The sequence below is a fragment of the Dipteris shenzhenensis genome, chromosome 1 (genome assembly GCF_047967505.1).
Source record: "Dipteris shenzhenensis isolate YYH24624 ecotype China chromosome 1, Dip_SZ_1.0, whole genome shotgun sequence".
Lineage (NCBI taxonomy): Eukaryota > Viridiplantae > Streptophyta > Polypodiopsida > Gleicheniales > Dipteridaceae > Dipteris > Dipteris shenzhenensis.
The window spans coordinates 30,006,824-30,020,427 of record NC_141596.1 but is presented as its reverse complement, the minus strand read 5'-3'; the positions used below and the strand labels follow the sequence as shown (position 1 = coordinate 30,020,427).

At 42.0% G+C, this 13,604-nt stretch overlaps 1 protein-coding gene and 1 pseudogene across 2 annotated transcripts in view; one reads left to right on the top strand and one right to left on the bottom strand.

The window, feature by feature from the left end:
- The window catches only part of LOC147905674 (protein THYLAKOID ASSEMBLY 8-like, chloroplastic), a 156,292-nt gene that overhangs the window by 93,442 nt on the left and 49,246 nt on the right, over positions 1–13,604 (bottom strand). The window lies entirely within an intron of this gene.
- On the top strand, positions 3,654–5,123 carry LOC147905676 (phospholipase A1-II 1 pseudogene; annotated as a pseudogene).

Below are 13,604 nucleotides of genomic sequence, written 5' to 3'. Positions count from 1 at the left end.
GTACGTACGTACAGACACACACACACACACACACACACTTATTCATGGTGTTTGTTGGGCTCCCACTCCTAGAAAGCATCAATCCCCAGAGATAACTAACTCTATGATAAAAACACTACCCCAAGCTCACCTACATAGCATGTGCATTCAAGGCGTATTATTTAAACCCCCAGTATCTATAAATTTAAGGCCTTTAAAGCAACCCCTTTTCTCTATACAAATGTATGGGTTTTGTTTTAAATCCCATTTAGGAACCCTTCTATAAGTATACTTTTGTAATATGCTAAAAATTTGGTAGTTTAATTTGAAAACCCCTTCTATTCACATAATTTGAAAATTTGGTAGTTTAATTTAAAGGCACACGTGCAATATTCACATATTATTCTGTGAACCTTCCTTATTGTTGAATGAGGGTTCCTTTATTGTTGTTAAATACTCAAGACTATGAGCTACTTTTATCATGTACTTCTCCTTGAAAGCATTATCATCCTTATCTTCATGTCCACCAACTCCATCCATACCTCATTTGCACTACATTATCCTTAGCTTCACTTTCGTCTGATTCTTCTTTAGAAAAAGACAAATACAAAGTGTGAAAATAAAAATTAAGGGTGGAGATGAAGGTAATGATAAACCTAATACAAAGAAGGTGTGAATGGACTTGAATCTAAAGTGAGGATGCTGATGCTTCCCAAGAGGAGTACATGACAAAAAACTCTCACATTTTGAGTATGTCACAACAATAAATCAACCTTGCCTCCATGAACAAAGTGTTTAAGTAGCCAACACCATGGGTGTAAAAGTATATTGATGAAAAAGAATATAGGTATGATAATCCCAATGATAATCTAATAACAAAGATGGAGATAGAAAGAATAAAGAAGAAGACGGTGACTAAATTGGAATAAAATGTAGAATCATCATGCATAAGAGAATAAAGAAGGTGTTGATGAGGCCCATGACTAAAAACAAGGAAAAAGATATGAAAGGGAGCTAGCCTATGTGTTTGTTAGTAATTTTGTTCCTAATATTTTCAATGCAACCACTTGCTATCCTCTTTTCCATAAATGTCTTTATGAATTGACATGGAGAATAAGAGAAGGAAGAAGGCATAGATAAAGAGGTGCATGATTGAAAAGAAACCAAATTGGAGATAAGTATGCTTCATTGCTATTCTTTTTCACATCTTCAACCAAACTAGTTCACCTTTTTCGTTTTCTTATTCACATGATCGGGCTGTTTTTTTCTTTTGAATTGGTTGCCATCTTCTTTTTTATTATTCTCCTCATCTCCAACTCATATCCATCTCGACCTCTATTAAGATCATTACCCTATATTTGTAATCTACTTTTACATCTAGGGCATTAGTAATTATGTACTTATTCATTGGATATGTTTTGCATATGAGCAATTTTGATTTAAAGTGTGTTTCTTCAAGTGTTCCCATGTCTTACATCATAGGTAATTTGTCCCAAAGAGCCATTATGCCCTCTTCAAGAAGAGTGTGGAAAGTGTGGGCAAATGTCTTTCAACGTCATCGTGTAGAACCCTAGCAATTTTGTCCCCTTACCAAAGAGCATGGAAGGCATGGGCAAAGTACTTTTCCCTTTTTTCACGACTTACGGGAAACTTAAACAAAGGTTGATAAAAGAATTTTGTCAATTCGAAAATTTGAATGTATTTTTTTAATCTCTCTCTCTCTCTCTCTCTCTCTCTCTCTCTCTCTCACACACACACACACACACACACATGTATGGATGGATAAACATTCCTGTATAATCTCAATATATACATACACACATACATATATGTGTGGTGTGCACATGCGTGCATGCATGCATGTGTTTGTGCGTGTGTGTACTAGAGACTATATAGGAAGTTTGGGCGAAAGACAAGGTGAAATCCGGGCTTGATATTGATAGGGAAAAGAAAATGAAAATAGGGGTGGAGGGCAAATTGGGCACACATACCCTCTACAAGAAGAAGTCCACCTGAAGCATGTCATTAACTTGTTACTTATTACATACAAATTTTGGGCGAGATGTCCAAGACTTAGGGTCTTAGTAGATGGGAGGAAATACGGTCCCAACCATGATCAAATGTATTTCTAGGTGGGAGGTGACACATGGCATCATTTCATGTGTTTAAGATGTGGGGATGCCAAGGACACATGTCATCATTCCATGCTTTCAAATCCCTAAAAAAGGGCCATTCTGGTTGCCACGGTCTTGTGGTCCAAGATGGGAGAAAAAGTGGCTATGTCGATTCTAAACCGATCCTAAACTTGGTTTAGGATGGGAGCAATTATGACAAAAAGATTCCCATCTTAAATCCATGCTAGCCCTATCCATGAAAATGAAAATTGGGGTAGACACGCCTCTATTCAACTTCTCCAAGCGTAAGTCATTGACTTAGACATATACTTAGAGATTCATATTTCTTACTGCTCTCCTTACTTCACAAATTTGTATTTCTTTAACAACAAATCCAATTGAACCCGAAGCACTTGTAAATAACACCTAATTTAGAACAAAATTCACACTATGCCTGTAAGTCCCTGCTGAATCTTCACCCATAGCAGAAGCAACGCCTATTCAATTGGTTGCTTGCATGCCAGTGTATCAATTAATCTAAATTAATCTAAGTTAGTCAATTCTGGCTCTCCCTTACCCCTTCCTCGACTCCCCCTCACTCTGTCTTCGTCCACTCCCCCCCCTTCCACTCCATCTCGACCCCCCCTCTCTCCCTCTCCCCCTTACCCTCCCCCATTTCTTTCACCCAAGGTGCATGGCAGAGGCTTTTCTCTATCGCAAATCCATGGCTGGCGACACAACCGCGCAGTCTGTCAAGCCCTAACTCATCCATAGTGGAGCAGTTCGGGAAATTGCCTAGGAGTGTGATGCAAGTGCAAGAGATATGAAGGGAGAGTGAGAGGGAGAGGGAGGGACTGAGATGGAGTGAGAGGGGGGTGACGCATCTATCGAGGGAAGGTGAGAAGCTTCCAGAGGGAGCTCGAATTCTACGCATGTAGCTTGGGTTAATCGCTCCTTTAATTAATTATTTCAGGAAGCTTAGCTTAATTCGACATCCCCCTTCCTCCGACTCACCATCCTTAAATACTACTACTAGATTTTTCCTCATGGGGGGACCTACTCGTAGGTGGAGGGCAAATTGGGCACACCTTCCCGGTCTGCAACTATACGAAGTCCATACCAGAGCGAACATTGACTTAGAGATTATATCCATACTCTTAGAGTTTATATAGCAATTTTGGGCGAATGAAAAGCTGAAATTCATAGGAAAAGAAAATGACAATAGGGGGTGGAGGGCGAATTGGGCACACCTTCCCCATACAACTTCTGCAACTTTGCTGGTCGGCGACTTACGAAATCCATCCCACTGCGATTTATATTCTTAGAGATTATATAGCAATTTTGAGCGAATGACAAGCTATGTCAAAGCCTGAAATTCATACGAAAAGAAAATGAAAATAGGGGGTGGAGGGCGAATTGGGCACAGCTTCCCCATACGACTTCCGCAACAGCTTTCCCAACACATACACTTCTGCAACAACTTTGCTGCTCCTTGGTGTAAGAAGTCCATCCAGAGCGAGTCCTTAAATTAGAACAGTAATACTCCTTGAAGCCTGCACAATGGCTCCTCTTATTTCCCTCAGCTTCCTGCAGGCTTCTCCGGCTTTGTTAGACCGCCACCTAGACCCCTCATGTCATGGGCTTCCACATTTTGGTGCCTCATTGAACGTTTCTCCGTCCCTGACTCCGTTTCTAACTCACGGAAAGATTGTCGTTCAAACATTTTGTGTCCAAGCGTCCGCAGTTAATGCGCAAGGTACTGCAGAGGGCATCGCAGAGATAGAGCTCAAGGCTTTCTTGCTAATCCACGGAAGAGGTCGAAGAGGAACCGCATACAGAGAAGGGTACAGTCACCGAAAAATGGAGAGAGCTTCAAGGAGAGGACCATTGGGAGGGTCTTCTCGAACCTCGTGATCTCGATCTAAGGAAGAACATCCTCTGGTATGGAGATTTCAACCAAGCGGTCTACGATGCTTTCGACTCCGACGAACATTCCAAGTACACCGGTAGCGGCCGATTCGGCAAGGAGGAATTCTTCGAATGCGTAGGCCTCACAAAAGGGCGACTCGTCAAGTACGAAGTCGTAAGGTACCTCTACTCCACATCTGAGATACCCATGCCCGCACGAGTGTTTCTAAAATCTCTCTCGAAGGAAGCGTGGTCCAAGGAAAGCAATTGGATTGGCTATGTAGCGATTTCGACAGAGAGTGCCACAAAGTTCCTGGGCCGGAGGGACATAGTGGTGGTGTGGAGGGGAACGCAGAGTACGATGGAATGGATCGACGACTTCGAGTTTGGGATGGCTGAAATAACGGATCAAGGGGAGGGAGGAAGGGAGGAGGATGTGTTGCCGAAGGTGGAGAGGGGGTGGCTGACGATCTACACGTCCAAGGACGAGAGATCAGAGTATGCTGCAAGAGAGCAGGTGATGAACGAGTTGAAGTTTTGATAAAGAAGCACCAGCCATAGTTGACCATAGTTGGGCATAGCTTGGGTGCATCTGTGGGGGTTTTGAACGCCTTTGACATTGCATTGAACAAGGTCAACTTGCATTGAACAAGGTCAACTTGAGGGATGGAGATACACAACCCATTCTCGTAACCGCTATAGCATTTGGTTGCAAGGGTTCTCAAGGTCAGGAACAAACTCGACCTTATACCTTCGTACCCCGACTGGCTATTCGGTTATGAGCAGCTCGGTAAGGAGCTCCTCTTCAACTCAAACAAGTCTCCATACCTAAAGACAAACACGAATCCTAGCAACTGGCACAACCTCAATGCCCATCTCCATTTGGTGGCTGGCACCCATGGCCTTAAAGAGGACTTCCATCTCGTGGTTGATCGTGATGTGGCATTTGTCAATAAATCATATGATTTTCTCAATGAGAAGTATTTGGTTCCCGCTTCTTGGTGGCAAATCCCGTACAAAGGGCTGATGCAACATGAGGATGGGTTTTGGTATATGCCCGATCACGAAGAAGCGAGAGTTCCCAAGCCTGAACCTCTCAACGATTTGCCAATAACTTCTTGATTGCCCTCTTATCTCACACTATAAGACTTGCATTCAGTGCACTTATGTTACTGTGTCTATAGTGAAATTTGGCATTATTCATTAATGCTTTTTGTTTAGGGTAGTACATGCACACACACATAAACATGCGTCCACATGCACACACGTGCATGCATGGACGTTCACATGCCATGCTTTTATTATCCCCAATGTTGTTGCTTTAAAACTCAATATGAGAGAAGGTCAGATCAGATCATTCTTTGATGTCCCTCTACTCTCTTAACATTTTTTTTTCACATATTCAATTTAACTTTATTGGTCCAAGATAAGGTTTACACTTCTTACTTCCCCTAACCTCCATTGTCGACACAATAGTTATTTTTTTCTTGTTCAAGTAAGTAGTTCAGATGCTTCTTTCATTCATTCATTTTAAAATTTTTTTTTAAAAAAGTAACAGAGAGCACAGGCTTCCCTTTCTCACATTGCCCTATAATTGTAGTTGCTTTTGACCAATGAAAAGCAATTGCAGGATGGAGGAGAAGACATTATGAAAACAATGGTGTTGATTTATGTTTGTACAATTACACATTCCTTCTCTACATTGCACATTCGACAAGGCATGTAATCACTCTCAACTTTTCACAAGAAATAAGGTACTTTTTAAGAATTTTGATTTTATCTTTGGATATTTTTCAATTAGTTACCTTGTGATTTTAGCAGTTTTTAAATTACTTACCTTATGGCTTTAGCAATGTTATAAATGTGGTGGGATTATTTGTGAGGGCCAATAGGGAAGATATAGCACATGCTTAGCAGTTTTTAAATTACTTACCTTATGGCTTTAGCAATGTTATAAATGTGGTGGGGTTATTTGTGAGGGCCAATAGGGAAGGTATAGCACATGCTTTAAATAAATGTAGAAAATGTAAACTAATTAAGCATATTATGGTCAATTGATTCTTCATGTTCTTCACTAGGCTACTTGTTCAAACTCTAAACACAATTGTATGGGATATACATGACTATTGACGGCCACTTGCATGGGAAGTAGTACTTTTATTTGCATGAGTATCAACTGGGTATATACCATAACATTTGGAATCATTTGGGCCACACGAGAGTGCTAGTTCAACAAGCAAAGGCAGACCACACATAGATTCATGAAGTGGAAGGGAGGCCAAATGGCCCTATCAAAGGTGATAGACCAAAGAACACCAACATGGCATGTTAATTTTACAGTAATGAAGGCCACAATAAAAGAAAATGCTAATTGTGGAAGAGGCAACTAGACATGCTACAAAAGCATGCAACTAAGATGATGGCCATGCAAGCCACTGGCATAAGTGAAAATGAAAGTGGGCATAAGATCACATGTAAAGGACCAGACGTATCCAAAGAAGTGAAATGAGCTAGGGATTTCCTAAAAGGAAGAGAAGAAGATGATGAAGGAGATCAAACATGCCCTCAAGCAAAAAAGAACTCCTCATCAAGATAAGGGTACCACCAAGCTCTCATGCAATGAATGGAAGCATGGAGGAGGCAAAGTGCAGTTTGACAATGAATGAAAGCGAAAACAAATCAAGGAGTGAAGATGAAGCAAAAGACATTGCAATGATTTAGAATCAAATCAACACAAATTGGATAAATTTTGGTAATTGAATGTGACAATTTCCATCATACACCTATTGGAACTTGCTCCCCTCTATGCAAAATCCCTTAGTCAATGAAGACCTACAATAGTAGATCCATTGACCACAAGAATGGAAGTGATTGAAATAGTGATTTAGGACCAAGAAATGCCTTTACATCAAATTTCAAAACCACGTGGTAAAGAGAGTTCTCATTGATGAAGACTCCAGAGAACATTCTCTTTGAGGAAGTCTAGAATTGGTTCAAGTCCAAAAACCTAGAGCCATCACCTTCAAAATTCGCATGTAAGATCAAACATTCCTGATACTGAAGGGTATGCTAAAGGACATATGCATAAAGATCATTGGAGGGTACTTAAGCTACACATCCATAGCCACAATCACTGTACCCAGAGCCACAACCACCACAACAATCCTCCCAAGAAGAGAAACAAAATTAGGGTGAAGGAAGTGTCTCCCCATCACAACACTTCTAGATTGACTAATGCAAGCCATACATAGAACCCTTGCCTACTAATCGATGCCGTCTGTTCTTATGAAAATGACATTTGTACGATAGTACAACAATGTCTTGTGCGACATTCAAGATAATTTCAATCTTATTGGCATGGTAGATTTTTGAGCACACCAAGCCAACAAAGAAAATTAATAACTCCAAGTTTGGTGTGTGGCAATCTAGACTAAAATGCATGATAGCAACTAGAAGGAGCAAGGGCAACACCCAAGAAGTGCACCAATTAGAAGAAAAGAACAAAGTCAAGGCACTTAAATAAGAAATAAAGAAGCTCAACCATGAGCAAGCACAGTGAAAAATCTACAACAATAAATATGACCAGGGTAGAAAGACAAAATTTCAACCTCAAGCTTGAGTCCAAAGTTTGGAAGCCCAAGTTGACAAAGCTAAAGAAAAATTATAATGTTAAGAGCTAACCTCACTAATGTCCAAGCCAATTTCTCAAGCAAAGCGTTGACAATATTTGAAAGCATCATCACAAAGGGATAAATTGCAAGCTGAAATAGAGGAGCTTTCTACAATTGACAAAACCCACATAGCCCTCTAGACAGAAGCCTAAAAGAGAAAAGGACCCCAAGTCAGGCATAGGAGGGGCACCCATTGTGACAACCTCAAAAACCTCAATTGTCATGGCCATCCACACCTAGAATATGTCCATAAGCTCAAGGCATAGTCAAGGAGGGAGAATAGCTATTAGGATATTTGTGATCAAGGGCTTGCTCTAAGGTGCATGTGTGCATCTAGCAGCCACGTGTGTGTGTGTGTGTGTGTGTGTGTGTGTGTGTGTGTGTAGTATAGCACACTTAGTGCTATCAGGTGTCTAGGACCATCACACACGTGGTTTCAAATTTTGTCATGATGCATCTCTTCTCTCCCACAACTTCCCAACATGTGGCATCAGAGCTATAGGTTCTAAAAAGCCTCCTAGTTTGCCACATCATCATCTTCTTCCTCACCTCCACCTCCTTCTCTCCGTTTTGCCTCTTTCTGAAAATTCTTGTGAGAGCTTGTTCTCGTCACCTAGATAACCATTCTACATGACCTTTGGGCTAACGAACCTTCTCATTAGGGCACACCTCCAACTCCAAGCTTGGTGTGGATTTGTCCTTCTACTATTGATACCAATGCATTCTCTATCTTGTGCACTTTTTCAAAATTCAGGTTGTAGATGTAGAATTTTGACCAGCCCTCCCAGTTGAAGTTAGGAAACACTATGACGAATCTTCTAATTAATTTTGAGCTTAAATGCTTTAGGGGATGAGGAGAAATGAGCAAAATACTAATTAAACTTGCCACAGCTCTTCCAAGTGACTTGGCACAACATTGTGCAATCCCTCTCTGGTGGCTCTTCTTTGGTATAAGACCTTTCATTCTCCATAAGAAGCCCTTTAATGGTCTCTTTATCAGTGCAAATTGAGTCAACTTAAATTTCGGGGGTTTTAGTCCAAAAGCTTATCGACCATGCAGGCATTGGGATTTGGCACAAAAATGCAGCAACTTATTACTTGGCTGGGAAATTCATGTAAGGAAAGCCTCAACCAAAGAGGAGCATGATCCGAATGTGTGAAAGCATGATCAACCCAAATTTGACAAGTAAAGGCATCACAATGCTGTGGATCAATCTGATACCATCTGTCCAAGCGTGCCCGATAAGAAGATTGAGCATTGTGCTGAAAGGTATAACACAGAAGCATGGGCTGTAATTCCTTCCAGAGATCAACCAGGCGCAACTGAAGCAAAAAATCAGACCATGCCTGTGTTTCAGAAGCCAACATATGAGTGTGGCCTGAGGTGTTGTCACCCGATTGAGGGGCATTATTAGAGTCACCACAAATGAAGGCATGTTGTCGCCATGGATAAGTATGCATGGCAGCCCAGATCAAAGCTCTATCACGAGAAGACTGGGGGGCATAAACCGATGCAAATTCAACTTCTTTAGGTTGTCTTCTGGCCATTGTGGACATTTAGACCTCATCAAAATCCTAATAGTTCAAGAAGCTTTGGCTTCATGAAGATTTGGCAACATGGGCAAACCTTCTCTAGGTTCCATTGAAGTTTTTGCCACAAGTCATAAGATTTGCATCCCCATCCTTGGAAAGCAAATGTGACAAAGTTTTGGCCTTGTGGCATAAACTTATGAGGGAAGTACATTCATTAGAATTTTGTCACATCTTGTTTCCAAAGTGTGGGAATGCCAAGTTTCTACCTTGTGGCAGAAACTTTGATGGATATGTGCACACATAAAATGGAGGAGTTTTGACCGTGTGGCTAAACCATCATGATTGCCAAAGCTTCTTCAATTGACAAGGTCTAAATGCCCACATCAAGATGGCATAGACTTCTGCTCAGGTAATAGGCATACACACTGCAAATCTGTCAATGCATACGCTGTGTAACCCTTCACTGGCCAAGTGAATAACCTGTCTCAACTCTGTTTGCGGCATAAGCTAAGCCTCAGAGTTGAGTGATGCCTTGCCATTGTAGAACACCTGTACATGCCTTTGCAGTACAAGATGCGTATTGAAATGATAGAAAATCACAGGATACAGTGCATAAGAAAGCAAAGTACCTGGCAGTTACAAAATAGGGCTTGCACAGTAGTGCGTCCCTCTTTTCAAGAGTAGTGAAGATAACTTGCAATTTTCAGCTTAACAAAACCTGTGTAAAATAGGAAAAGTACAGCAAGTACAGTTGTACCTGCGTACCTTGCTGCGTCGTAGAATTTTCTGCACAAGAAAGCGTGCCAAGTGCTGAAATAAACAGGAAATTGCTGTTGTAGAAGCACAACAGTGTGCCCGCTGGAAAACAAAGGAATAGGTGCCTATGGGCACTCAATGTTGAAGTTGTGGCGCTATACTTGCACGATTTGCGTGCACGCTGCGCCTGTACCTGCGTAATGTGCCTGTTGCACGTTTTCCAAGGAAAAGTACAGTTGAAGCTGCTGTAGCTGCTCCAAAAGTATGTGGAAACAGGTACAATTGTACTTTCGTGATGTTCTGCTGCTCTTTCTTTTCTTTCTCTTGAGGGCACATTGCCTTTAAGTGGGAGGTTGTTGGGGTAAAGGCACTGGCCACCCTATGTAACAGTTTTTAGTCTAGTACTGCTAAGTACACTAAGTATGCATTGTACTTAGTGCCTAGTGGTCCTAGCCTTATCCAAAGATCTATATACTACTGTGTGTACTTGGGGAGGTACCACTCATTGTTTATCCCCACCTATTGGTGTCTACTGTGGGTGTGTCTCCTCTCCTCACTCCCAAACTCCTACTCTCTCCCTCTTCTACGTCAACCGGTATCAGAGCCACTACTCCTACTCTCTCCCTCTTCTACGTCAACTGGTATCAGAGTAGTGGCTCTGATACCAGTTGACGTAGAAGAGGGAGAGAGTAGGAGTTTGGGAGTGAGGAGAGGAGACACACCCACAGTAGACACCAATAGGTGGGGATAAACAATGAGTGGTACCTCCCCAAGTACACACAGTAGTATATAGATCTTTGGATAAGGCTAGGACCACTAGGCACTAAGTACAATGCATACTTAGTGTACTTAGCAGTACTAGACTAAAAACTGTTACATAGGGTGGCCAGTGCCTTTACCCCAACACAATCCACCTCCTCCACCGCAACATCCCCCAAAATGCTATGTCCCCACTAAGCACTTGGGAGACTGAGGCAAGCAAGTTGCTTGGGTGCCAAAGATGATTGTACAAACCATGAAGGTTCCGAAGGTAGCAATGCAAGAACCTGTGTCGGCCCAAGATGCAAAACCACTCGAAGATCGGCCCTTGATAGTGTTAAACTAGCCTGACATGTGCCATGTGTACTAGGTGGCATAGTTTCATTTACCAATTTGTTAGGCTTTTTTTGACTTTTTTTTTTCGAAGTCTCTTGATCGAGCTTCATCTGTACATGTGGCTTATATTTCCAAAACTTCTTACGTTGGGAACTATGGGGTAACTTTTCCACTGGTAAGGTGTTCTCAAGTAAGGGTTCATTTGCTATGCATACTCTTTCCAGTCCCTTAGGGGACCATTCAAGAGGTGGTGGTTTTGATTTTGAGGGAGCTAGCTTTGCAAGATACAATTTGTGGAGAGATGGGCTATCGTCTCTGGGATCCAGAAGCAAAGAAGATCATATGCAGCCATGATGTAGTCTTCAATGAGAAGAAGATGCATAAGGCACCCATGAAGGATGTGGAAATGAGGAGAATCACTTTCCAGGATGTGAATCCACCTACATATGTTAATAGACAGCAAGCTGTCCATGCACCAAATGTGCAAGAAATGGTACCACCAAGTACTCCCACAGGTATACAATCAAGGGTAGATGATGGATCATCTATTGGTGGAAAAGATGAGCCAAATGTGGCTGATATGCAAGTGGGACAGCAAGCTGAAATGCCCTTGAGAAAATCATCTAGAGTGTCTAGGTTGCCTGATAGGTTTGTTCTAGGGGTAGACTATGTGATGCTTATTGATTGTGGGGAGCCTTCTTGCTACAGAGAGGCTATGATGCATGAGGATCAATGCAAGTGGGAGTATGCTATGCAGTCAGAGATGAGTTCACTTATGAACAATAAGACTTGGGACTTGGTTTCTTTGCCACATGGAAAGAAAGCATTGCCATGTAAATGGGTCTACAAGATGAAGGTCACAGGTGATGATATGCCTAGGTACAAGGCCCTTTGGTCGCTAAAGGGTTCAAGCAAGAGAAGGGTGTGGACTTTGATGAGATATTCTCTCCGGTTGTGAAGATGACCACACTTAGATGCATGCTTGGACTAGTGGCAATAGAGGATATGGAGCTTATGTAGATGGATGTTAAGACAGCCTTCTTGCATGGGGATTTGCATGAGGAAATTTACATGGTGCAGCCGGAAGGCTTTGAAGAAAAGGGCAAAGAGCATTTAGTTTGCAAGCTGAAGAAGAGTCTCTATGGTCTTAAGCAAGTTCCTAGAGAATGGTATCATAAGTTTGATGCTTTCATTTGGTCCTAGAGTTTTAGAAGGAGTGAAATTGGTCACTGCCTCTACAATTAAAGGGCTAAGGATAATAGCCTGATAATCTTGGCACTATATGTGGATGATATGCTATTGGCTAGCAAGAATACTTATGAGCTAGATGCATTAAAGGCCAAGTTGCATGAGGCCTTTGATATGAAGGATTTGGGACTTGTAGGTCATATTCTTGGTATGCACGTCACGCGTGATCGGAGCAGGAAACTCCTTTGGCTTTCACAAAAAGAGTATGTTACAAAAGTATTGCAGCATTTAAATATGGAGGGGGGAAGGCAGTGAGTACTCCATTGCCTCCATATGTGAAACTGAGTCATATAGATAGTCCCAAATCAGATGAGCAAAGGGCCATGATGGCCAAGGTTCCTTATGCATCAGCAATTGGGAGTCTTATGTATGCTATGATAGCTACTAGACCAGACATTGCATTTGTAGTGGGAGTTGTTAGCCGGTATATGGCTAATCCAAGAAAGAGGCATTGGGAGGCAGTTAAGTGCATCATGAGGTATATGAAGGGTACCAAGGAGATGTACATCTGCTTTGGTAGAGGAGACATGCGTGTACTTGGGTACATAGATTCAGACTATGCAGGGCATGTGGATAGTAGGAGATCCACTTCTGGTTATGTGTTCACCTTTGTAGGTGGTGCAGTGTCGTGGATGTCTTGCACACAGAAGTGCGTTGCTTTGTCTACCACAGAGGCTGAGTATGTTGCAGCCACAAAGGGTTGCAAGGAGGCTATATGGCTTGATCAGCTAGTGGGAGATTTGGGGATTCATACTAGTGTACCGACATTGCACAGTGATTCCATGAGTGCTATTCAGCTAGCACGGAAACCGGTCTTTCATGCAAAGACCAAACACATTGAGGTCAGGTACCATTTCATCAGGGAGGTACTTAAGGACAAGCGCATAGAGCTCGTCAAGGTTCATACAAATGATAACCTTGCAGATATGCTGACGAAGAGTCTACCTAGTCAGCGGTTTGAGTATTTTCGTGTATTGATGGGCATTGGATAGTATGCTCACTGATTGTTCTCCCTTAAAGTAACATTGTCCTTTAAGTGGGAGGTTATGGGGGTTAAAGGTCACTGTGCCTTTACCCCAATTATGTACAATACTCAAACACGTATATAAATGAATGAAAAAGAAGATTAGGGTGTTCTGCACCCACCAAAACTTGTGTGGCTCTCTGTTTCTCTCTCTCCCTCTTCTGTTCTTGCTTCCGTTGAGAGCACTCTCACATGGTTTAGTTCCAACCTTGAGTGTTGGCCATCCTTCAAGTCTACTATGTGGGTGGAGTGGGATGTTGCCATCATTGGATGCTA